The sequence below is a fragment of the Schistocerca americana genome, chromosome X (assembly GCF_021461395.2).
Source record: "Schistocerca americana isolate TAMUIC-IGC-003095 chromosome X, iqSchAmer2.1, whole genome shotgun sequence".
Classification (NCBI taxonomy): Eukaryota; Metazoa; Arthropoda; class Insecta; order Orthoptera; family Acrididae; genus Schistocerca; species Schistocerca americana.
This window is the reverse complement of record NC_060130.1, coordinates 501,556,394-501,584,047: the sequence shown is the minus strand read 5'-3', so window position 1 is coordinate 501,584,047 and position 27,654 is coordinate 501,556,394. Positions and strand designations below refer to the sequence as shown.

Here is a 27,654-nt window from a genome sequence, read left to right as displayed (position 1 = left end):
AGGTAATGACAGTGGCACGTAAAGTGCCCTCCAGCACACACCGTTGGGTGGCTTGCGGAGTATAAATGTAGATGTAGATGTAGAAACTATGTTCGTAACTCCGGGGGGAAAAGTAACGGTTCTTATGGTAACCCACCTAAATGTTCCAACGTAAAATGAACATCGTTTCAAGAGCCATCGAATGCCGTAAGAAAAGTATACTGTTCCACTAAAAGAAATTGTTCTAGCTTCAATATGTCATTTGATAAAGGTGTTAATACAATTGAACAAATAACAACATGACGTGTGCCACAGTCATACACAGTCATCTGCCGCAAATCTCGTGGGCTACGCACGCTGTATGCAGAGTGGAGAAAACAACCTATCAGTAAAGTCGGAGCAGAGCGAAATTTTCCACATAACCATAGGTCGGAAATATTTGACGAGGGCAATTATCTGCTAACACGTTTTGTAAGCTCGATATCCCATGTGCCCAACATCATCTAATATCAGCCAATCTAAAAATGCCTGAATCAGGCGAACCGCGTCATTGGTAAATAAATAATAATTACAACGCTGCAACGAAAACTGTTTCTTCCTTCGTCGTATGCTACTGGTTGCTGCACCCACCCCTCTACGTGTTGGAAAAAGTTTTGTGAAAGAAAGAAATCTACAATTAATAAACAAATGTAACTTTTTACGAACAGGAGATGACTTTTTTGACACTGCATTTACATAACTAGTAGCAAATCCCTAATTAAGTTTTTCTTACTTAACATGATTACTTACAACCTTTATTTTCCAAAACAAGATCTCACGTTAGCGAATTTGATATTCCATTTGTCCATTTCCCACTCTTCATTTGGCTATAAAAATTATCTGACAATAATACATTATGTAATATCTAGGGAGTCCGGTTTTCGCTCCGCTCAAACGTTTAACCAGAGTCATGTAAAATTTAAGTTCCGTTTTCTATTGCAGCATTGTCTTAATTTACACCTATTAACCAACTGTACTTGGTGGCAGGAAAGAATAACAACATTTTAAAACAAGTAACCCTCCGATTTCATTATTAATGATACTACACCTTACAGTATCACATGACGACTATTTTACTGCAGTGCAGCTTATTACATTCACAGATTAATGGCTTTACGGTACTTTTAGCGTAGTTGGCTTAATAGCCAAGCTTTGTCCAGTAAACACAGCGGAAAATTTGCAAAAAAAGGAAGATTAGGTTTAACGTCCCGTCGACATCGAGGTCATTAGAGACGGAAGAAAATTCGTGTCTAACATAACCAGCATGGACAGGAATTCAAAAGCTATCTAGCTTTGACTGTTCAGCAGAAACCACTCTTTGCAGCAAATTTAATTAGTAACTGCGCTCTTTAACACAGCAGGTGTTAGCTGGGACAAGTTAATGTAAATGTACTCACTTCTGCACGCTCAACACTGATTGGCCGTACCTCCACAATGACGCGTTTCCGACGTACTGACCGAGCGAGGTGGCGCAGTGGTTAGCACTCTGGACTCGCATTCGGGAGGACGACGGTTAAATCCCGTCTCCGGCCATCCTGATTTAGGTTTTCCGTGATTTCCCTAAATCGTTTCAGGCGAATGCCGAGATGGTTCCTTTGAAAGGGCACGGCTGATTTCCTTCCCAATCCTTCCCTAACCCGAGCTTGCGCTCCGTCTCTAATGACCTCGTTGTCGACGGGACGTTAAACACTAACCACCACCACCACCACCGACGTACTGTTATTTAGAGGATTTTCGTCATTTCATCGCCAGGTACTCTGCTGTGACATTATCACCTAGTTGTTTTTCTGCGCACTAACGTCAGAATCTCTGTGAGTTGCTCGTGAATTTATGTTGCATATAAAAAGGTCACAACGCCATGAAATGTAGGGAGGTCTGCGGAGGATCGACTTCTCGTGCTGGAAATGGCAGCTGACACTCAGCATTAACGGATGTAGCGTATAGCCCGTAAATAGGGAGAGAGATACATTGCTCTTGAATTACACGGTTGGTGATCAGTCACTGGAAACAATCACATCGGGTAAATACGGTGTGCGCCCAGACGGATTTGAAGTGACGCGACAACATGAGATGAGTAATCACCGACTCTTAATTACCATCTCGAGGGGATAATTAAAACTTTAACACCACTCATCGTACGTACTCCATTTTGTTAATGGGTCGCGCCATTTTCATTTGGTTCCTCTAGCGACGTGCTGTGCTACTGTGGCGTGGAGATTTCAGTGTGTACCAGGACTGTAGACATGTACCTGCAAACAAACAGAGAAAAATTACGTAACTTTTTTTCTTGAGATATTAATGAAAAGTACGAGCGTTGGAACTTAAATAGTTGCAACTATTTATTCACAACCGATACAAAAGAGTTACATGTTTGCACCTGTTACTGTCCTTCAAAGTAGTTTCCAGCGTTGTGTAGAACCCGTTGCCAGCGATGTGGAAGGCGTAATATACCGTTAGCAGAGCCTGTTCTGTTGATGGTGCGAACGGAGCGGTCTAAAGTTATGGCGAGTCTCGTGTACCACTGTGATGGTGTTATCCTAAAGCATTACGTTCCTTCACGGCAGACCGTCAGTGCACAGTATTACTGTTCGTTTTTGGAGCATCACCTGCGACTGGCTTTGCGAAAAAAGCGGCGACACTTTCTGCGCAACCCACCCATCATTTTGCACGACATTGCGCGGGCGCATACAGCGCAAGCTGTAGCTGCTCTGTTCGGTCGATGGGACTGGGAAGTTCTGCACTATCCACCATACTCCCCGGACTTAAGTCCTTTTGACTTTTATCTGATTCCGAAGATGAAGGAATCACTTCGTGACATTCGCTTCAGAACTGCTCCAGAGATTCGACAGGCAGTGGACCGCTCCATTCGCATCAACAGAACAGGCTCTGCTAACGGTATACTACGCCTTCTACATCGCTGGCAACGGGGTCTACACAACGCTGGTGACCACTTTGAAGGACAGTAACAGGTGCAAACATGTAACTACGCCGGTCGTTGTGGCTGAGCGGTTCTAGGCGCTTCAGTCTGGAACCGCGTTGCTGCTACGGTTGCAGGATCGAATCCTGCCTCGGGCATGAATGTGTGTGATGTCCTTAGGTTAGTTAGGTTTAAGTAGTTCTAAGTCTAGGGGACTGATGACCTCAGATTTTAAGTCCCATAGTGCTTAGAGCCATTTGAACCATGTAACTCTTTTTTATCGGTTGTGAATAAATAGTTGCCACTATTTAAGTTCCAACCCTCGTATATAACGACCTTTTGCAGCGCGGATCGCTGCGAGATGTGCAGGAAGAGAGTCAGGGAGCTACTGGAAGATATCGGCAGGGATGTGGAACCATACCGACTCCAGTGCCTTGGCCATTGATGCTAGGTTTCTTGGCCGAGGATCCGTGGCGTAAACAGCCCGATCGAGGACGTCCCATAGATTCTCGACTGGGTTTAATTCCCGGGCGTTTGTTAGCCAGGGAAGTACGGTAAACTCATCCTGTTGCTCTTCAAACTACGCTCGTACACCGCAACGCCCTGCTGGTAGACGCCATTGTGCTGAGAAAAAAACAAACTGCAGATAGGGGTGGACATGATCCCTCAAAGATAGATGCATACTTGTGTTGATCCGCTGTGCCCTCCAGAGCGACGAGATTGTTACGAAATCGTTCCCCATACCACAACGCTCTCTCCTCCGGCCTGGACCCTTCCGGCGATGGTTGCAGAGGACTTGCTTTTAGAAGTTCTACGTCGATGGAGCATAAAACGCGATTCATCTGAAAAGGCCACCTGTTGCCGCTCTGTGGACGTCCAGTTGCGCTTCTGACGTACAAATTGCAGCCTTCGTCGTCGATGAACAGCAGTCAGCACGGGTGCACAAACCAGGCACCAGCTGCAGAGGCCCATACACAGCCATTTACATTGAACGGTCGTTGAGGAGACACTGTTGGTCGCTCCTTGGTTCATCAGGGCGGTAGGGTTGCTCAACAGTTGCACATCTGTTAGCCTGTACAGACGTCCGCAGCCGTCGGTCACCCTTGTCATCTGTGGCCTGTTGTGCACCATAGTTCCCTCCGCGCCGGTTTTTGATGTCCCCACTTTGCTATGCGCAGTATACGAGGTGCATTCAAGTTCTAAGGCCTCCGATTTTCTTTCTAATTAACTACTCACCCGAAATCGATGAAACTGGCGTACTTCTCGACGTAATCGCCCTGCAGAGGTACACATTTTCCACAACGCTGACGCCATGATTCCATGGCAGCGGCGAAGGCTTCTTTAGGAGTCTGTTTTGACCACTGGAAAATCGCTGAGGCAATAGCAGCACGGCTGATGAATGTGCGGCCACGGAGAATGTCTTTCATTGTTGGAAAAAGCCAAAAGTCACTAGGAGCCTGGTCAGGTGAGTAGGGAGCATGAGGAATCACTTCAAAGTTGTTATCACGAAGAAACTGTTGCGTAACGTTAGCTTGATGTGCGGGTGCGTTGTCTTGGTGAAACAGTACACGCGCAGCCCTTCCCGGACGTTTTTGCTGCAGTGCAGGAAGGAATTTGTTCTTCAAAACATTTTCGTAGGATGCACCTGTTACTGTAGTGCCCTTTGGAGCGCAATGGGTAAGGATTACGCCCTCGCTGTCCCAGAACATGGACACCATCATTTTTTCAGCACTGGCAGTTACCCGAAATTTTTTTGGTGGCAGTGAATCTGTGTGCTTCCATTGAGCTGACTGGCGCTTTGTTTCTGGATTGAAAAATGGCATCCACGTCTCATCCATTGTCAAAACCAACGAAAAGAAAGTCCCATTCCTGCTGTCGTTGCGCGTCAACATTGCTTGGCAACATGCCACACGGGCAGCCATGTGGTCGTCCGTCAGCATTCGTGGCACCCACCTGGATGACACTTTTCGCATTTTCAGGTCGTCATGCAGTATTGTGTGCACAGAACCCACAGAAATGCCAACTCTGGAGGCGACCTGTTCAACAGTCATTCGGCGATCCCCCAAAACAATTCTCTCCACTTTCTCGATGATGTCGTCAGACCGGCTTGTGCGAGCCCGAGGTTGTTTCAGTTTGTTGTCACACGATGTTCTGCCTTCATTAAACTGTCGCACCCACGAACGCACTTTCGACACATCCATAACTCCATCACCACATGTCTCCTTCAACTGTCGATGAATTTCAATTGGTTTCACACCACGCAAATTCAGAAAACGAATGATTGCACGCTGTTCAAGTAAGGAAAACGTCGCCATTTTAAGTATTTAAAACAGTTCTCATTCTCGCCGCTGGCGGTAAAATTCCATCTGCCGTACGGTGCTGCCATCTCTGGGACATATTGACAATGAACGCAGCCTCAGTTTAAAACAATGCGCATGTTTCTATCTCTTTCCAGTCTGGAGAAAAAAAATCGGAGGCCTTAGAACTTGAATGCACCTCGTATTTTAACCACGGCGGCACGCAAACAGTTTACAGACTTAGCCGTTTCGGAAATGCTTCCAGCTTTGGCCCAAAAGCCTACTATCATGCCCAGTTGGACGTCAGATAAGTACTCCGTCTTCAGGCCAGAAGTGGCCCATCGGGACCATCCAACCGGCGTGTCATCCTCAGCTGAGGACGCGGATGGGAAGGACATGTGGTCAGGACACCGCTCTCCCGATCGTTATGATGGTTTTCTTTGACCGAAGCCGCTATTGTTCAGTCGAGTAGCTCCTCAATTGGCATCACGAGGCTGTGTGCACCCCGAAAATGGCAACAGCGCATGGCCGCCCGGATGCTCACCCATCCAAGTGCCGGCCACGCCCGACAGCGCTTAACTTCGGTGATCTGGCGGGAACCGGTGTATCCACTGCGGCAAGGCCGTTGCCGGATTTGGTACCGCGCGCCGCGGAATCTGAATCCGCGTCAGACGATATGGACGTCGAAGACACCTAGAGGTTTCTGCACCATCGCGCCATAAGCTGTGGCGGCGCGCGCCTCCTGGCCCGCTTTTAGTGTGAGGGCGCCACAGTGGAACACGTGGTCCCAGCGGCCAATAGCGGCGCCCTCGATCATGGATTTAAGCGCCTGCCTCTCGCTCAGCCAGTCAATCTAATCTTGCGTACGTCTCTGGACATATCGCCTCGCCTTAGACAGCGTATTTACTTTCGTGTTCAGTTTACGATTGGACGTGGTTGTCTAGTTAGGTTTTCTTCTGACTCTGTTGTTTCGTCTTTGTTGTTGTTTGTTTCGTCCTTCGTTGGTCGTGTCCGTGCTCTTCCGTTTGTGTTGTCGTTCGCGGGCCGCGGGTCCCGCCGCGCTTTCCGTCACGTCAACCCCGCGACCGTTCCGGTCGCAGTTACAACACCGGACGTCAGATACAGCGCTCCATTTTCGCATTGCGACAACGACTGCACTGTCGTCCGCGTCCCCTCACACGCTTTATATGTCCACCAATGCTAGTGCTGCCCCTGCGGCCGTGAGTGTGTATTGCAAAATGGTTCAAATGGCTCTGAGCACTATGGGACTTAACTTCTGAGGTCATGAGCCCCATAGAACTTAGAACTACTTCAACCTAACTAACCTAAGGACATCACACACATCCATGCCCGAGGAAGGATTCGAACCTGCGACCGTAGCGGTCGCGCGGTTCCAGACTGTAGCGCCTAGAACCGCACGGTCACCTGGCCGGTTGTGTATTGCATGTTGAAGTCGAACATAGGCGGTGGTCACATAAATGACTGGATCGTGTGGCTGTACGAATAGCTGATGGCAGATGCTAAAAGTAAAGCTATCGACTCTATGCAGGGCCATATTTGGGATCTATAAATTCGTAGGCAGAGACTGCTGCGGGTCCTACCAGGGAAACTTCTATGGTAACTAGTACTAAAAAATAGCATTTTACAGAAATTTTCGAGTTAGCCCGTTCATTGCCATTTTTTTCAGAATGAAAGACGTTAATATATGTTTATTTTAATTAATGTCGCAGTCAAAATGAACAAAATGGAAAATGTATTTCCAGCTGTTTCCTTTTCCAACGCGGAAGAGATGGCACATAGGGGATCATCTGTAATTAGCTCTGCGCAAAAACTAAAAGACGTACAGAAAATAGAGAAACATTAGTGGATGGAGTATCTCTCCAAGTTTTGAACTCACGTCACAGGTGGTCAATATGGGCACCGTTTGTGGCGTGGCAAACACCAATACATGGGTGCAATTCATTCGCACGATATGTCCTGCTAGATGCAACAGCAGCTCGTCTTGTGAATCTGTTCTTTGTATTTTATACCTGCAGGCGTCAAATAATTCAATGCCGCAATATGGAGCGGAGAAGAGGGTTAACAATGAAACTTGAAGACAGCGAAACATAAAGCCGATTGTTCTAATTATAAGAATTCTGCAAAGCATTAGCAGAGTTCTCTTTACCATTTGGACACTGATACATAGCTGTAACTTGCAGCAAATTACCACATGTCCTCTGACGACCTATCTTGGAACACATACGGCCTAGTTGTAATGGAAGGTTAAAAGCAATAACACATTACATAAGGTTTATTAATGAATTGTATAAGCTTCTACTACTTGTGTATAATTTAATGAATTAATGAGAATAAAAAATGAAAAGAATTAGAATCAATAACGTATTGAACATGCTCTGTCAAAGTCACAATGATCAACTATATTTATTAAAATAGAAGCAAAAAGCTGAGATTAAGATTCATGTAACAATTAGTGTTTCAGTATTAAATATAAAAGTAACATACTGTATCTATAAGCATAAATTTTTTTTGGCAAAAGTAAGACAATAAGAGGAATGTTGGAACAGCTCACAGGAGTGCTCTCGAAAAACTTGTACATCAGTCCTAGAACGTGAAAAATTATTTCTTCGCTGTACAGGAACTAATCTATCAGTGTATCCGAAAAATCCCAAAGCGTGCAATGTTTGTGGCTCCAATGACATTCCGGAATCACGGAGAACGAAATGGATGATCAGTTAAAAAAAGAGTTCTACCGCGGAAGCAATATTTTGTTTTTTACGTCTACCTCATACAGATTTCGTAGTCACTGTAACCAAAGGGGCACTGGATGAATTGTACAGATTCTGGGAAACCTCTCAGGTAACGTGAGGACAACACTTTGTAAGGAGTCCAATATTTATTTCTAAAAAGAAAAAAAAACATGGCATTCATAGTTAAAAAGTACACCAAGACATAAAAGCTCAATAATAAGAACGCGAAGTGGACCCAGTTGTTATCCTGCACATCTCTACTTCTACATACTGCGAAGATCACACTTCAGAAGCGGCAGATCTAAATCACCTACTACTCCGCTGTTCCCCTTACACAAGTCAGCAGGGAAAATTCATAAAGGCAATCGTTAACTGGGAACTCCCCTACTCACATGTGCCACCAGCCTTGTCCGACAGCCAGAATCTTATGCCCACATGACAAGACATAAGGGTTTGGCAAAAATATTGAACCACCACTAGAATTACACACTTGAACATAAACGCGATGTTACACGACCCTGCAGGTTGCGCTCTTGTGTTTGACCACGAATGGCACCTGTGCAATGTTCTAAATACGTTGCAAGTGTCAGTAATAGTCAGAACAATGTTGTGTTTAGTTGTGAGTGTATTATGTCGGAGCTACACTACTGGCCATTAAAACTGCTACACCAAGAAGAAATGCAGATGATAAACGGGTATTCATTGAACAAATATATTATACTAGAACTGACATGTGATTACATTTTCACGCAATTTGGGTGCATAGATCCTGAGAAATCAGTACCCAGAACAACCACCTCTGGCCGTAATAACGGCCTTGATACGCCTGGGCATTGAGTCAAACAGAGCTTGGATGGCGTGTACAGGTACAGCTGCCCAGCTTCAACACGATACCACAGTTCATCAAGAGTAGCATATTGTGACGAGCCAGTTGCTCAGCCACCATTGACCAGACGTTTTCAATTGGTGAAAGATCTGGAGAATGTGCTGGCCAGGGCAGCAGTCGAACATTTTCTGTATCCAGAAAGGCCCGTGCAGGACCTGCAACATGCGGTCGTGCATTATCCTGCTGAAATGTAGGGTTTCACAAGGATCGAATGAAGGGTAGAGCCACGGGTCGTAACACATCTGAAATGTAACGTCCACTGAGTGCCGTCAATGCGAACAAGAGGTGACCGAGACGTGTAACCAATGGCACCCCATACTATCACGCCGGGTGGTACGCCAGTATGGCGATGACGAATACACGCTTCCAATGAGCGTTCACCACGATGTCGCCAAACACGGATGCGACCATTATGATGCTGTAAACAGAACCTGGATTCAAACCGAAAAAATGACGTATTGCCATTCGTGCACCCAGGTTCGTCATTGAGTATACCATCGCAGGCGCTCCTGTCTGTGATGCAACGTCAAGGGTAACCGCAGACATGGTCTCCGAGCTGATAGTCCATGCTGCTGCAAACGTCGTCGAACTGTTCGTGCAGATGGTTATTGTCTTGCAAACGTCCCCATCTGTTGACTCAGGGACCAAGACGTGGCTGCACGATCCGTTACAGCCATACGGATAAGATGCCTGTCATCTCGAGTGCTAGTGATACGAGGCCGTTGGGGTCCAGCACGACGTTCCGTATTACCCTCCTGAACCCACCGATTCCATATTCTGCTAACAGTCATTGGATCTCGACCAACGCGAGCAGCAATGTCTCGATACGATAAACCGCAATGGCGATAGGCTACAATCCGACCTTTATCAAAGTCGGAAACGTGATGGTAGGCATTTCTCCTCCTTACACGAGGCATCACAACAACGTTTCACCAGGCAATGCCGGTCAACTGCTGTTTGTGTATGAGAAATCGGTTGGAAACTTTCCTCATGTCAGCACGTTGTAGGTGTCGCCACCGGCGCCAACCTTGTGTGAATGCTCTGAAAAGCTAATTATTTGCATATCACAGCATCTTCTTCCTGTCGGTTAAATTTCGCGTCTGTAGCACGTCATCTTCGTGGTGTAGCAATTTTAATGGCCAGTAGCGTAAGTGAATTCAAACGTGGGCAAATCGTTGGCGCTCGGATTGTGGGTGCTACCGTAACCAAGCTCGCTGAAGTAAATGGTGTTTCAAGAGGCACTGGAGCGAAGATTTATACCGCATTCAGGGAAAACGAAAAAAAAAGAACATGATCCGCTAGGTCACAAGGCGGACGAAAAGTGTATATTGTGTGATCGTTGTAGACGGTCACTGAAGAGGATTGTGACGAAAAATAAGGGAGCGACTGCTGTAAAAGTCAGTACAGAACTAAATGTCACACTCGCGAACCCTGTCAGCACCAAATCAACGCCAAGGAAGCTTATGAACAGGGACTTTCAGGGCGAACTGGAATTCCAAAACCACTGCCCGTAACAGGAAAATGTGATGCCGAAGCCATAAAACGTTGACTATGGAGCAATGGGAGAAGTAATTTGGCCGGATAAGTCTTGTTTCACACTGTTTCCAAACTCTGACCGAGTTTACGTCCCAACAGTGAAACACGTCAGGTGTTCGGTGAAGATTTGGGCTGTCGTATTGTGGTATTCCACTCTCTGCAAAGTCGCATTACTGCTAAGAATTATGTGGCCATTTTGACTGATAAGGTGAATCCCATGGTATGGTATTTTTTCCCCAATGGTAATGCCACGTCCAAGTACGACAAGACCCCTGTGCATACAGCTCGTATCGCCCAGGGCTGGAAAAAGAGCATGAGGACAAATTGTCGCATCTCCCTTGACCCCCACAGTCACCAAAACTCTTTATTATTATGCTTTTATACTCTACTTTGGGAAGATGGATGTGTGATCGTATCCACCTCCATCATCATTACCCGAACTTGCCAGTGATTTGCAAGAATAATTGTGTAAGATACCCTTGAAAATCATACAGGAACTGTCATATCGATTCCGAGACGACTGGAAGTTGTTTTCTGTGCCATCAGTTTTCCTACACCGTATTACGGATGGTAATGTGTTGTGATTTTGGTGTATTCATATTTTTGTTCAACCCCTTTACCTTCGTGTGACAGACATTCATCTTTAAAATCTAAGATGTGAGGACACCGGACTACAGCAAATGCATTTAGTGATTGACTCCAAATGTGCACACCAGTAACTAATACCAGAAGAAGAAGCAGTTTGCGTACATTTTAGCAACTGCTTGTTTGCCCACAGTGTTAATCTTATGTCCTATTAGCTATTTATTTGGTATTATGAACCCCATAAAACTTACTACACGTAAACATGATCGCCAATATAACAAATGAATATACAACTGTAAACATAATACGTAAAATTGTAATTGACTAAATAGTTGGGCAGATAGAGTTCAAATAAATGCAGTTAAATACAACGTATGGGTCATTTCGTGGAGCAGTTATATGACCGTCCATAGCGGAAGCTCGCAAAAGGATACAACGAGGCAGACACAGATTATTGCAAGTGCGTATGTGTGAAGTTCGAAGAGAAGACTGGAATGTCACACACTGTATTATACTTTTATATAAAAGACTGTATCTTGTTGTCCATTTCGGTGAATTTCTCCAAATTCCGGAAACGAATTCGCCAAGGCTGCTAACTCGCGTGTGTCCATTGTGGGGCTGCCTCGAGTAATGGCGAAAGCCTCCGGTCTGTTGCTCAGCGTGTGCCCTCCCACGCAATGACCTCGGAGAGGACGACCGAACTGTTACGCAACTGAAGTTGGCCGTTTGCGGTAGCTCCATAATCCCCCGCGTGGCAGTTCTACTCATTAATGCGCGTAGTAGTTCGCTGCATGTCCGCACGAGGGCAGGAGTTTACACGGCTGTCTTTGTGTGCCATACCGGAGAGCTGCAGGGTTCGGTGTAGCGAGATAGTCACGTAGGGAGAGGCTCTGTTCCGTGGAACTCGTTAGTTAACGGGCCAGCCAGTACCGCGATCGCATTATCCGAAGCCAAGCCAAAAGGCCACTGTAGAGGATCATTGCCGTTATCACTTGTCTTGTAGTAATTTCAATGCAGGGCTGCGAGGGTGCTAGTATTGGTTGACATGGCAACCGCCGGGGATGGGGGACAGTATTGATACGTACTGCTTGAGAACATTATTGACACTGTGGAAATGGAAGCGAACGTGACATATGCTCTTATTCAGTGTTGTGTACAGTCGTAAATTATTCAGTAAAATACAAAACTGAAAGTTGTGTTTTCATCAGTTCTTTCAGCAGATTCTGCAGCTATATGATATACTTGAGAGAACATACCATGATAAAACTATTCCACCTGAAATGCAAGATGTATGAGTCAGTCGAAATACTCTCATGCTTCAAGAAGAATGTAAAGAATTGAGTTCCATAGAAGGCAGTTGCCAACAGATATGGATATTCCAGAATAATCAGTCTAATAAGTCATTGGTGTAAATACTGCTGCAAATTACTTACAGAATAATGAAAAGATTGATAGAATTTGACCTTGGGAAAGATAAGTGAACCAACGATTTATCTCAGGAGATACACCGTAGAAAGGCACACGTACGTTTGAAGCATTTTGAGATTTAGAAACAGCTTTTGACACTGTTGAGAGTAATACATTCTTTGAAATTCTGAAGCTAGCAGTGATAAAATACGGGGCGCGAAAGATTTTTTGCGACTTTGACAGAAACCAGACTGCAGTTATAACAGATGAAGGACATAACAAGGAAGCAGTAACTGAGAAGGGAGTGAGAGAGGGTTGCAGCTTATCCCCCATTTTATTTAATCTCTACGTTGAGCAAGTACCAGGTGGTTATAATAACAGTGCAGCTACTCACGGAGGTCCAGTGTAACCATGTTACATATATTACGAAGCTTGATACATTAGCTAATACGTTGATGTGGAACCGATTTATCCTGGGAAAAAAATAGTTTCAATTGCGGCCATCATATGTAAACCTGGAACTGGCGCTGTACACTGCTCGTAGGATGTTATGAAATCCACACTGTCCTTTAACAAAACGTGAGTGAAAATATGGCTGCCTTCTTACAGTCTTTTAAACTGTAAAAATATTAACGCAGATTTATTACAGCTAATACTTTGGTGTGGTAAATAATTGATTATAATTATTTCCTTTTATTGAAGTTACATTATTGTGAAGGTATGTTATTGCACATCACAGCAAAAACAATATATGAACATGATCTCTTTTAGTCTCAGAGGTTGAAACTTTAGGGTTTGTATGTATGCATATTTATTAGTAGCATACTGATATGTTAAATTTAATTGCATCTAGCATATGTAGTTATAACTTTCTCTGTAATGGCGCCTATGTGTAAATAGCATAATCGAAATTTGTGGGCTAGCTGCTGTGGCCGAGCAGTTCTAGGCCCTTCAGTCTGGAACCGTGAGACCACTACGGTCGCAGGTTCGAATCCTGCCTCAGGCATGAATGTGTGTGATGTCCTTAGGCTAATTAGGCTTAAGTAGTTCTAAGTTCTAGGGGACTGATGACCTCAGATGTTAAGTCCCATAGTGCTCCTAGCCATTTTCGAAATTCTTGGTCCAGTACAGCAATATTTGCATCAGAAAATTTATAATTTTGACTGCTTATGAGATGTGGGGTAGCCCAAAATATTATCTACTACTAGAAAAAGAATTCAGTCGAATCCCATTGTAAGTAGGCTGTTCAGGTTTTTATGTTGGTAACGCCATGTAGCGCTCTATATGAAAATCACTGACTGTGCTGTGTGCAGTCTATGGCTGGTTTGCATTGTTGGAATTTGCTATTGTAGTGTTGGGCAGTTGGCTGTTAACAGCGTGTAGCGTTGCGCAGTTGGAGGTGAGCCGCCAGCAGTGGTGGATGTGTGGAGAGAGATGGCAGAATTTTAAGAGCCGACGATCTGGACGTGTGTCCGCCAGAAAGAGTAAATTTGTAACACTGGATATCATGAACTGATATATATATATATATATATATATATATATATATATATATATATATAATGACTTTTGAACACTATAAAGGTAAATACATTGTTTGCTCTCTATCAAAATATTTCATTTGCTTAGTATAACTATCAGTAGTTAGTGCCTTCAGTAGTTTGAATCTTTTATTTAGCTTGTAGTAGTGGCGCTTGCTGTATTGCAGTAGTTCGAGTAACGAAGATTTTTGTGAGGTAAGTGATTTGTGAAAGGTATAAGTTAATGTTAGTCAGGGCCATTCTTTTGTAGGGATTATTGAAAGTCAGATTGCGCTGCGCTAAAAATATTGTGTGTCAGTTTACTGTTGATCAGAATAAGTAAAGAAAGTAATGTCTGAGTACGTTCAGTTTTGCTGAGCTGTTTGAAAATCAAATAATGTAGAGGTTTATCAGCACAGTAATTCATAAATTTTTCTAAGGGGATGTTTCACCATGAACAAACATGATTGAAAAGAAATCAGCCAAATTATAAATTTAGCTAAATGTAAAATGATTTGAATGTCTGATAATTGTAAACTATAACTGAAACTGAAAGTAATTGAAAATTAATTAAACATAATTTTTCTACTGAATTAAGAATTTTGCATATGAAAAAAGTATGAACATTAAAAATACAAACTTAATAATTTTTTAAAATGTAACCTCTAAAATAGAAACCTTAAAAAGCTTATTGTTTTCATTTATTAAAATTTAATAGATTCACATCTTATAAATTAGCTCCCCAAATCCTGTATTCAAATGTTTGGAACCTATATAAAGTAATAAACTTGTTTTTTTCATTTTTTAAAATCTTATAATTCTTTTATATTGTCTACTAGTACTCAGATATTCACAACCCATACAAAAATATAAACTCGTGTTTTCATTTTTCTAAAAAATCGAAGATTTTTTGCTTTATTTCAATCTATTAATTTTTTATTTTTCATTTTTAAAAGCTATTTTAATTTTTTCCTTATATGTGAGTGAGCAATTAAACAGCTTCACTGTACCTCAAGCTCATGACTGTTGTAAAAGAAATAATTTATAGGGATATTATAATTAAGAATAAAATAAAATGCCTCATCATCAGTCAGAGAAGAATCAAAAGAAAAAAATTGGGAACAGATGCCTTATTCTAATATCGAAAATAGTGATGAAATTTTTAAAAGTGTTAGAGGTAAACAATTAACAGAAATATTTCCTTTCTTACCAGAAAAGCAGTAAATCAGTATCTACATAACAAAGCATTAAATAAATATTAGGAACTATAAATTTCGAAAATACAGACTCAGTTGAGACTAATAATTTATTAATTGAATCGAGATAACAGGTTATGAAAGTAGTTAAAGAAACTGTAAAATTACATAATGGGTTAAATATACATTTTTTATTTTATTGTTAGTAAGGAATGCAGAGTAGTAATGAAGTTACAGAATTTGGGCATCAAACTCAAAATTATAGGATTACAACATAAAAAGATACATCTGAAAAATTTAAGAAAGAGAAACACTATATTTCAATACAAATGTCTAATTTTGAAAAACAAGGATGTGCATATTTATGAAATAGAATTTTTGGAATACAGTTGGCAATTAATAGATACATTCCATTAAGAGGTTCATCTTATGCCGAATTATCATACAAAATAAAAGAAAAATCTTGTATTCATATAAATTTTTCTGGTCTACAGATTCAGTGTCAAATTCACTAGATACTCAAAATGTAAAAACCCAGATAGAACATGCAATTTAGAAAAACGTTTGTTATAGAGCTTGGGCAAAAATACCTAATGTTTCAGTTCCTGTTACAATTGATGAAATACCAAAAATTGCATCTACATTTTGTAATCTTTTGGTAAATTATTTGTTGCTAAAGTATAGTTCAGTAATATTTTTGATAATTTATTTAATGATAAATTGTACTGCTGCAATAAAGTATGACAGTCATAAAGTTGAAGATTTTCTATTCTTCTAGAAGGCCGTGCGGCTGAGCGGCGGTTCGAGGCGCTTCAGTCTGGAACTGCGAGACCGCTACGGTCGCAGGATCGAATCCTGCCCTGGGCATGGATGTGTGTGATGTCCTTAGGTTAGTAAGGTTTAAGCAGTTCTAAGTTCTAGGGGACTGATGACCTCAGAAGTTAAGTCCCATAGCGCTCAGAGCCATTTTTTTGCTACTTTTGTACAGTCATAGAAAACAGTGAGTTTGTTTTTTCAGTTTCTTCGAAAACGTTTGTATCTGGTTCCTTATAAATAGGAAAAAAACACATTCGAATAAATAGAATACATCTCTGTAAGTTCCTTTAAAATAAACAAAGAGCACTTTATATTTTGAACTTGTCAAATATTCTGTCATGAGAGATGATTTACATTTATGTTTGCAAATATTAAATTTTACTTGTTTCTCTCTTGATTTATTATTTCTCTCAACATAAATATTTTTGTCATATTCATATCAGTCCCACAAATTAGTCAAATTTTAGTTATAATTTATAAGGTAATAAATGTATACAAGTTTACATTTTACATAGGCTGTGAATATTTGAATATTGGATTTGGGGAGGTAATTTATAAGACAAGAAACTTATTAGTTTTTTAAATTATGAATTAAATTTTTATTTTCATTATTATGTATACGTTTTTTAATATTATATTTAAAAATTTTTTAACAGGTTTACATTTTTACAGATTATTTTTTTTACTGAGATTTTTATTTGGTTAGAAATTATAATTTACAGATTTGCAATCATTTTTTCATATTCAGTTAAAATTTACAGCTAACTTATTTTCAAAAAATTTCATATTCACTTAAATTGGATATTTGGGGCTGCCTCACTTATGAAAAAATGGAAATGAAGTCACATGCTTCTTGACAGAGCATAGGGGAACGATATGGGCGATCCGCACCGTTGTACTAGGCAAGGTCTTAAAGGAGGTGGTTTGCCGTTGCCTTCCTACGACCATAATGCGGATGAATGGTGATTATGAAAACGACACAACACCACCCAGTCATCTCAGGGCAGGTGAAAATACCTGACTCCACTGGGAATTGAACCCATGACCTCCTGCTCGGGAAGCAAGAATGCCACCGCGAGACCACGAGTGGTTGACTCACTTATTATTAGATATTTTACCTGATTATGTTTTATGTGAATGACAGTACTTTCAGTACTGTATTGACACTGTATTGCTGACTGAAAAGTCTGAGGAGAGGCCTTCTGTCATTAAATTATTAAAAGAAGATAATAATGAAATTCGAAAACATGGGTGAGGTTGGTTTGGCACCTGGAAGAGGAAAAACTCCTGTCTTGGTGGAAGTTATTGGTGAAGTTCTTGTTGCTATAACTTTCCATGTAGCATGTGCCCAGGTAGTGTTAGTGTTCATCACGAGAATTTCGATCCCATGGTCAACAGTACGAAAGGTTTTATTGCCTATTTTACACTGGTACCTGTAAAAGATCCAGATGGTGCAGCAACTGAACCCACATGATCCACACCAACATTCTTAATTTGGTCTTTAGTTTTTGGCACAGATCGAAGTTGATGAGATGTTTCTGGGCAATATTATATGTAGTGACGAGGCACATTTTACACTACAAGGTGCGGTGAATACACAGAACTGCCGAATTTGGGGTACTTGTTAGCTGCGTGTTATGCATGCCAGTACACTCGTCATATGTGGCTGTATAGTGTGACTGATAAGCTTCTTTATTCTCGGTCCGTTCTTCTTTGGAGAGAATACAGCCAGAGGGCCCGTCATGTCTACCATGATGCCTGCACCTTATCGAGACCTCCTTGTGCAGCATTTGATTCCTGCTTTGGAAGAGCAAAACTATGTGGAAACTACTGTGTTCACGCAAGATGGTGCAACACCTCATGTCGCTCGCCCAGTGAAAGTTCTACTTAATACAACCTTCCATGAACCTGTTATTTCCATAGGTTTTCCAGTTGCAAGGCCTGCAAGATCACCTAATCTGAATCCGTAAGACTTTCGGCTTTGGGGATATCTAAACGAATGCGTTTGCCATGCACACGTTCAGTTTCTACCTGATCTGAAGGCCATTGCAGAGGAACACATTGCCGGGTTACACCTGAACTGCTAGCAACTGTTGATCACGTCGTTTTACGGACGCAGCATCTCGACGACCTCTCTGGTGCACATATTGAACAAATTGTGTAAGGAGTGGTCAATAATAAAATCAACATTATAAGTTTCTCACTTGTTTGACCTTCTCTACTCACGTCCCATTCCTAATCCATTAAATACGGAAAAATTTCTGCACATCTTTCTTGCAATCACAGCGCCAGATTTGCACCCGGTGAACACAATTGGAACTATTTTTCCAGCGTAAACCAGTTCTGCATTACCGCATTAGCATATCTACCAAGTTTCGCTGCTGTACGACAATTACAGCCAACACTAGAGCTATGTGAGTAGCTGCACTTTCATTATAAACACCCGCTCGTAAAGGAAACGAAGTAGAAATTTGGGTAAGTTTCAGGGAAAAGTACTTTAGTGTTTCGCCGACGACATACTAGGGTCGTTTGAAAAGTTCTAGGAACGGAATAGAAAAAAAGTACTTACATCACGGAAGCTTTTTTTTATTTTTCAATATGGTCTCCTTGTAGATTAATGCATTTGGTCCAATGATGTTCCAGTGCCTTGATCCCATTTCGAAAATGAGTTTCCTCCAGGCCTGCAAAATAGTTGTCAACTCCGGCTATCAGTTCTTCGTTTGGAGTGAATCTTCGTCCACCAAGAAAAATTTTCAGTTTTTGGAAAAGATGTAAGTCTCACGGAGCCAAATCAGGTGAATAAGGCGGGTGTGGCAACAATTCATACCTTATTTCGTATAATTTTGCCATGGCGACGGCACATGTGTGCGGACGCGCGTCAAGAGTCGCGGCACCCTACTTGCAGATAATATTTTTGTTTCTAATTCTTCAGTTAAAATGTGATATACCCTTTCAGATGACACCTGGCAAGAGTGAGCAATTTCACGCACTTTCAATCGGTTATCCTCCATGACCATTTTGTGCACTTATGCAATGATTTCTGCAGTAGTGACACATCTTGACCTACCACTGCGCGGATCATCATCAAAGCTCTCCCGACCAAATTTTAATTCATTTTTCTTCTTCGCAACAGCTGAATATGAAGGAGCAGCGTCCCCCGGTGTATTCTGAAAATCGGCATTAATGTCCTTTGCTTCCATACCTTTCTTTACGAAGTACTGAATCACTGCTCGAATCTCGATGTTTTCCATCTTCGCAAATCACTATGCCAGAACAACAACAGAGCCACGTCACCGCCACAGCTCTTCCAAGAGCACTGACGTGGCACGTGTTTACAGGCAACAGTCCAATAAATATGTAAACAATACGTTGAGCTAGCGCTGACCTCTCGTGGTGATTCCGAGAACTTTTCAAACCACTCTCGTAGTACTTGTGTCAGAGACGGCGAAGGAGTTGGAAGATCAGTTATAGAGAATGAATGATGTCTTGAAAAGAGATTATAAGATGAATTTAACCAAGAAAGGCTGTAAGATGAACAAAACTCAAGGAAAAACACAGGTCATAGAATGTAGTTGAATTACATCAGGCTATATTGGAGAAATCAGGCTATGAAGTGAGACACTAGTAGTTGAGGATGAGTTCTACTATTTGGGTAGCCAAGTAACCGAATAGCTGAAATATGGAGGATCTAAAATATAGACTGGCACTAGCAAGAAAAGAATTTTTGGGAAAGAGAAATTTGTAAGACATCGAAAATAAATTTAAATGGTAGGAAGCTGAGATGTAGATGACAAACATTTCAGACAAGAAGTGGACAGAAGCTTTTGAAATATGGAGCTACGAAAGAATGCTGAAGATTAGGAACATAGATCGGATAACTGACGAGACACTGAAACGAACTGGGGCAAAAAGAAATTTGTGGCAGAACCTGACAGCAGAACGGATCGGTAGATAGGACATACCCTGATTATACGGATATAAATAGTCTTGCATAGAACAGACTAGCTTGATGAGTTGTATCTCAATAGTTTTCAGACTGAAGACCACAACAACAACAGTGTTATCGAATGATAGTGGTTCTCTTCGCCTAATTCTTGGTTGGTTGGTTTATTTAGGGGGACGGGACCAAACAGCGAGGTCATCGGTCTCACCGGATTAGGGAAGGATGGGGAAGGAAGTCGGCCGTGCCCTTTCAAAGGAACCGTCCTGGCATTTGCCTGAAGTGATTCAGAGAAACCACAGGAAACCTAAATCAGGATGGGAGGACGTGGGTTTGAACCGTCGTTCTTCTGAATGCGAGTCCAGTGTGCTAATCACTGCTCTACCTCTAAAATGGTTCAGATGGCTCTGAGCACTATGGGCCTTAACATCTGAGGTCATCAGTGTCCTAGACTTAGAACTGCTTAACCCTAACTAACCTAAGGACATCACACACATCCATGATGCCCGAGGCAGGATTCGAACCTGCGACTGTAGCAGCAGCGCGGTTCCAGACTGAAGCGCCTAGAACCGCTCGGCCACAGCGGCCGGCAGGCCACCTCTCTCGGTCTCGCCTATTAGTGCGCAATACTGTACGTTTAGTTACCTTATGGGTTGAATTGCCAGCTCATACACCAAACACCAGTGCTCTAGAGCTGCATTTCGCTGCAATCTTTTGACGTTGCGGCCTTGCTATAGCCAACAGCCCCGCCTGCCAAGAGCCACGCGCAGCTGATGATGTTATCCACTCGATCATTAACATTCACTGCCGAAAAAAAGTTTGTGCACCTGGGAAGACGACGTCGATTTTGATCCGATGATGTGCATATGCCATCTGGGGGACAACAGATGTACTGATAATGGCTACAAAGTTGTCCACCAAAACATATCGTAGACACATAGCTACCAGAGCGCCATCTGTGTCTACCTTTTAATAGAGAATGCTCACAGCCAGAAGGCTCGGTGTGGTGCAAACGCATGAAGCAAGCAGCCAACCATGCCGTGGAGACACACTCGTGCTTCCTAAAGCCAAGTGAGCTTGAAATTGGTGAGAGTGTGGCCTAACAGGTGGCAGGATGGTCCTTTCGCAGAATTGCCACACAAGTTGGACATGCTGCGCCAGTTGTGCAACGATGGTGGTATCAGTGGTCACGTGAACATTCTGACACCTGTAGACGATTTTCTGGACGTACACGAAGCACAGACGCCAGCCAGGATCGTCGTACTGCAAGGGCAGCAACGACAGATAGTACAGCTGCCACAGCACAGCTTGTGAGCCCAGACGTGTCAACACGAACTGTTGGAACCGGTCATTAGCAGTGGGACTACAGGCGCGCACACCTCTAGTCCGCCTTCCAATCACATCACAGCATTGACATGCACGGTGCGGCTCGACTGGCTCAGGCAGAGGATCCCTTGGAAGATGGAATGGCGGCTCGTTGTCCTCAGCGATGAAAGCAGATTCTGTCTGCGAGCAAGTGATGGTCCTCTGCGCGTACGACATTGAGCTGGCGAGTGCTGTCTTGTAGAATGCATTCGTCCAAGACGCACTGGCCCTTACGGTCTGGGATGAAATAAGCTACAACTCTCGTTCACCTTTCATGTTTCTGGACAGGACGCTAACCAGCGCTTGGTATGTGCAAATTGTTGTTAGACCCACTGTTTTCCCGTTTTTGCAACAGGAAGGTGCTGTGTTGTTCCAACAGTATAATGCTCGCCCACACGCTGCCTGTGAAACTCAACGTGCTCTGCAAGACACGCAACAGCTTCCCCTGCCAGCTTGGTCTATGGACTTCTTTCCACTCGAGCATGTGTGGGATATGATGGGACGAGAAGTGACTCGTGCGACTCGTCAATGAACAACGCTTAGAGAACTACGTGAGCAGATCGAGCAGGCATGGCATAACGTATCCTTACACAGTATTCGCCATCTGTGCCGAAGTGGCCGAGCGGTTCTAGGCGCTTGAGTCGTAGATTCGAATCCTGCCACGGGCATGCATGCGTGTGATGTCCTTAGGTTAGTTACGTTGAAGTAGTTCTAAGTTCTAGGGGACTGATGACCTCAGATGTTAAGTCCCATAGTGCTCAGAGCCATTTTTTTTGTAATATCGATTGGACGCTTGAGTCAGCGCCCGTGGTGGCTACGCCACATACTATTACGGGTGTTTCATCGTAGGTTGATACCTGGTACCTTAGAACCGCTTGTGCTATTGATCTGTAAGTGTGTGTTCATTTCAAGTATTCCATATGCAGTGTGACAATCAACAAATCTTGAGTGAGTTAAAAACCTCTAACGGGCTGTACTTTTTTTTTGCGGCAGTATATATCGTGAACAGTAACGGCCCTGCAATCGCTATAGAGATGTCTGTGAAATTATTTTTAAAGCTGCCTATTTTGCCGCGCTTCTGAACGAGAGTCTCATCGTACGGAGCGCAACACCTGCTAAATACTCGATATTCAGTCAGTTTAATTGTGCCAATTAAAGCCATTGTAGCAGGATATCATCGTGTGAGAGCGAAGTTACTGTTTTACGGACGTAACAATACTCTGGCGAATAGGTTTGCATGGAATCTTTTAGTATTGGAGGGCAGCGTGGAGGGTAAAAATCGTAGAGGGAGACCAAGAGATGAATACACTAAACAGATTCAGAAGGATGTAGGTTGCAGTAGGTACTGGGAGATGAAAAAGCTTGCACAGGATAGAGTAGCATGAAGAGCTGCATCAAACCAGTCTCTGGACTGAAGACCACAACAACAACAACAACAACATCCCATTAAGGGCCACAGATTTACTAAGAAAAAAATGTAAATCCATGTACACTGTAACTACAATCTTCCACGGTCAACGAACAAGATCACAAGAAATAACAGGTAATTTAAGAAAAACAAAAAAATTATTTAATAAAAAACTTGAGTAAAATCACACAGTTCATATTAATTACCTAGATGTGGAACATGATGAAAAATAAACTTTGCACACTTATGATCCAGCTTTAAAACTGTAGTTGTCTTTACTCATCGCCATAATTTTACCCTTTGATCAATTTATATGTTAATCTTTGTTGTTTCCAGTCTTCACAAACTGACCCAGTCAAAGCTTTTGCTAGATAATGAAACGCAAACATATCGACTCATTTCAGCGATCTAATAACTTTCCTTGTTTCTTTTATTCCACTGAAGGAAACTCAACCTCCCTACCAAGAAAGAGATGTGTGATATAAATGAAAGTTGGTAGGCGTGTTTCTACATCTGAAAGATGTTGTCTGTCCAAATTTCGCTCCAGTCGCGTACAAGTGGAGCTAGTAGTGCCACTATGAGGATGGAAATAAGGTTTTCTTTAAATACACACAGTATGGTTCATTAGCGAGAGTTACCTTTGACATTGGACGTGGTAAGTTGATGCTAGGCAAGAATGCCTTTAAGGCGACAAAGACACCATTATCAACACCTCATTGAGTGGGTAATAGGACTACGAGAAGTCGGATGTTTCTTCTGCGATATTCCAGAAAGACTTGGCAGGAATGTAGCCGCTGTACGCGAATGCTAGCAACGGTGGTCACGAGGAAGTGCAGTCGTAAGATGACCAGGCTCTGGACGGCTACGTGGCACTGCCGAGAGGGAGGACCATCTTGTTCGAAGTGTGGCTCTGGTGAATGGTGCTGCATCTGCAGCAACAATTTGAGCCGCAGTTGGCACCACAGAGACACAACGATCTGTTACAAATCGGTTGTTTCGATGACAGCTTCGAGCCAGGCGCCCTGTAGCGTTCATTCAGCTGACCCCAAATCACCCCCATTTACGTCCGCCCCGATAGCTGAGTGGTGAGCGTGACAGAATGCCGTCCTACGGGCCCGGGTTCCTTCAGAAACTTCCAGCAGATTCCACTGCAGACAGCGATCGCCAGAGTCCTCTCCAGCCTGCGACCCTCACCACCACCACCAGCCACCTCATCACACTCACCACAAGAAGAACGTGTGCAGTGATAGTGAATAAGTGCAACAGAAAAGATAAAGTGCTTTCTCCTCTAGCCTCAAATAGTGAAGTATAGTAGTATAAAGTGTTCCTTCTTAGTGAAACCAGTGATACAAAGTGCTTCTCACCAAACATCTGTCATGCTCGCAGCCAAATCAGTGTCAAAAGTATGCCCAGTAGTACTAACAGTGATTTTTTTCCCTTCTTCATTATTTGTACTATATTGTCTAGGATACAAGCATTACTTAGTGGAAAGTGCCAACTACTCATAATTTTTTTTGAATGATTTCCTATACTATGTACCCCATAAAATTTATATTGTTTACTCACACTTTCCTCTCTGCTTCTCTTATAAAATATGATATAACTTTTTCTTTCTTCTTCAATTTATGTATAATCTGTAGCACATGTAAAAAAATTTTCTTCCACTTCTGCTCCATCTATCATGCTGATGTTTTCCCTCATACTGTCCCACCTAACAGTGCAAACTAGAGGAAGAGATCAAACCAGAATACACAATGTGAATGTGGCATCACAAATGCATGACATACAGAAATCTGAATTCAAAGTCAATGTGTCGATGCTACGTATAAATTATTATGCCTGTCCTGCAATGCTTTACCCAGACAAAAAAGACGACAAATGGCCATGTAAAAGGGTTCAAGGAACAACAATAAGAGAAAAACGAAAAACGAAAAGAATATACAAAGGAAAACCTATAAAATGACAGTAATGTTAACCAACTCTAGAAATAGGTTAATAGAATGAAATGTTTCTTTATTTAAATGTATCGTTTGTTAATATATATATATATATATATATATATAGTTACGAAAGAAAAAGGTTCGGTTCCCGGCTGGGTCAGGGACTTTCTCCGCTCAGGGACTGTGTGTTGTGTTGTCTTCATCATCATTTCATCCCCATCCGGCCCGCAGGTCGCCCAGTGTGGCGTCGAATGTAATAAGACCTGCACCAACGAGGCCTCCCGGCCAATGACGCCAAACGCTCATTTCCATTTACCGCCATTTGCGACATCAGTGGTCTCAAACGAGAGCTCATTGGAGGGTAGGATGAAAGTCTGTTGTGTTCTCTGATGGAAGCTGGATCTGGTTCGGTGCCAGTGATGGCCGTGTGTTGGTTAGTAGGAGGCCAGTTGAGGGCCTGCACCCAACCTGTCCGCGTGCTAGACACACTGAACCTACACATGAAGTTATGATCTGGGATGCGATTTCGTATGTCAGCAAGAGCACTCTCGTGTTTATCCCACGCACCCTAACAGCAAAACTGTACGTCAGTCTGGTGATTCGACATATCGTGCTGCCATTCACGAAGAGCATTCCAGGGAGTGTTTTACGATAGGGTAACGCTCGCCCACATACCGCTGTTTTATACAGAGTATCGACATGTTGCCTTGGCTTGTTTGATCATCAGATATGTCTCCACTCGAGCTCATATGGGACATCATCCGACACCTCCAGCGTCATATATAGCCAGCATTAACCGTCCATGAATTGACCGATCAACTGCAACAAGCATGGAACTCTATTTCACAAATTGACATGCGGCACCTGTGCAACACAATGCATTCACTTTTGCGTCCTTGCATTCAGCAGTCTGGCGGTTACACCTGTTATTAATGCATCAAAATGTCAAATTTGCAATGACTTATCTCTACATCTACATCTACATTTATACTCCGCAAGCCACCGAACGGTGTGTGGCGGAGGGCACATTACGTGCCACTATCATTACCCCCCTTTCCTGTTCCAGCTGCGTATGCTTCGCGGGAAGAACGACTGCCGGAAAGCCTCCGTGCGCGTTCGAATCTCCAATTTTACATTTGTGATCTCCTCGGGAGGTATAAGTAGGGGGAAGCAATATATTCGATACCGCATCCAGAAACGCACCGTCTCGAAACCTGGACAGCAAGCTACACCGCGATGCAGAGCGCCTCTCTTGCAGAGTCTGCCACTTGAGTTTGCTAAACATCTCCGTAACGATATCACTCTTACCAAATACCCCTGTGACGAAACGCGCCGCTCTTCTTTGGATCTTCTCTATCTCCTCTGTCAACACGACCTGGTACGGATCCCACACTGATGAGCAATACTCAAGTATAGGTCGAACGAGTGTTTTGTAAGCCACCTCCTTTGTTGATGGACTATATTTTCTAAGGACTCTCCCAATGAATCTCAACCTGGCACCCGCCTTACCAACAATTTATTTTATATGATCATTCCACTTCAAATCGTTCCGTACGCATACTCCCAGATATTTTACAGAAGTAACTGCTACCAGTGTTTGTTCCGCTATCATATAATCATACAATAAAGGATCCTTCTTTCTACGTATGCGTAATACATTACATTTGTCTATGTTATGGTTCAGTTGCCACTCCCTCCAACAAGTGCCTATCCGCTACAGATCTTCCTCCAAAAAATGGTTCAAATGGCTCTGAGCACTATGGGACTCAACTGCTGAGGTCATTAGTCCCCTAGAACTTAGAACTAGTTAAACCTAACTAACCTAAGGACATCACAAACATCCATGCCCGAGGCAGGATTCGAACCTGCGACCGTAGCGGTCTTGCGGTTCGATCTTCCTCCATTTCGCTGCAATTTTCTAATGCTGCAACTTCTCTGTATACTACAGCATCATCCGCGAAAAGCCGCATGGAACTTCCGACACCTCTGTAGACGTCTCTCCATTGAGAACAACATGCTGTGTTCTGTTTGCTAGAAACTCCTCAATCCAACCACACAGCTGGTCTGATATTCCGTAGGCTCTTACTTTGTTTATCAGGCGACAGTGCGGGACTCTATCGAACGCCTTCCGGAAGTCAAAGAAAGTGGCATCTACCTGGGAGCCTGTATCTAATATTTTATGGGTCTCATGAGCAAATAAAGCGAGGTGGGTCTCACACGATCGCTGTTTCCGGAACCCATGTTGATTCCTACAGAGTAGATTCTGGGTTTCCAGAAAGGACATGATACGCGAGCAAAAAACATGTTCTAAAATTCTACAACAGATCGATGTCAGAGATATTGCTCATCTGCTCGACGACCCTTCTTGAAGACTGGAACTACCTGTGCTCTTTTCCAATCATTTGGAACCTTCCGCTCCTATAGAGACTTGAGGTACACGGCTATTAGAAGGGGGGCAAGTTGTTTCGCGTACTCTGTGTAGAATCGAATTGGTATCCCGTCAGGTCCAGCACACTTTCCTCTGTTGAGTGATTTCAGTTGCTTTTCTATTTCCTGGACACTTATTTCTATGTCAGCCATTTTTTCGTTCGTGCGAGGATTTAGAGAAGGAACTGCAGTGCGGTCTTCCTCGCACTTACACTTACCTGTGACGTAGCAGTGTTAATCACATAAATATGTCACGCAGAAAAATGTATTCTCGAAATTTCAGTACTCTACATTAATTAGTTTTTGGTTTTGCAATTTCTTTCCGTCAGTGTGTTCTTAATGCAAACAGATCTTCTTCTATCTTACATTTCAAATTTTTAGATATTATATGTGCAATAATCTTCTGTGAACATGACAAAATGCTAACGGTCCTGTGAAAACATAATCTCTTTGGAATTCTAAATACAGTTTTTCTCATTATTAAGAAACATATACCATGCAGTGGTGTGGTTTTGTTTGCAAACAGCTTCGCACTACTGACAATGCCTTTGGAATTACTGGTTTGTTCTCTTCCGAATCACTCGTTTCCTCAAAAGGTGTTCGCGTGGAGTGTATTAATGAAATACTCTCGTTCCATTAAGCATCT

The 27,654-nt window shown here is 42.8% G+C and overlaps 1 pseudogene; it reads right to left on the bottom strand.

The window, feature by feature from the left end:
• Positions 1 to 5,744: 5,744 nt before the first annotated feature.
• LOC124557066 lies at positions 5,745 to 5,862 on the bottom strand (annotated as a pseudogene).
• Positions 5,863 to 27,654: the final 21,792 nt, after the last annotated feature.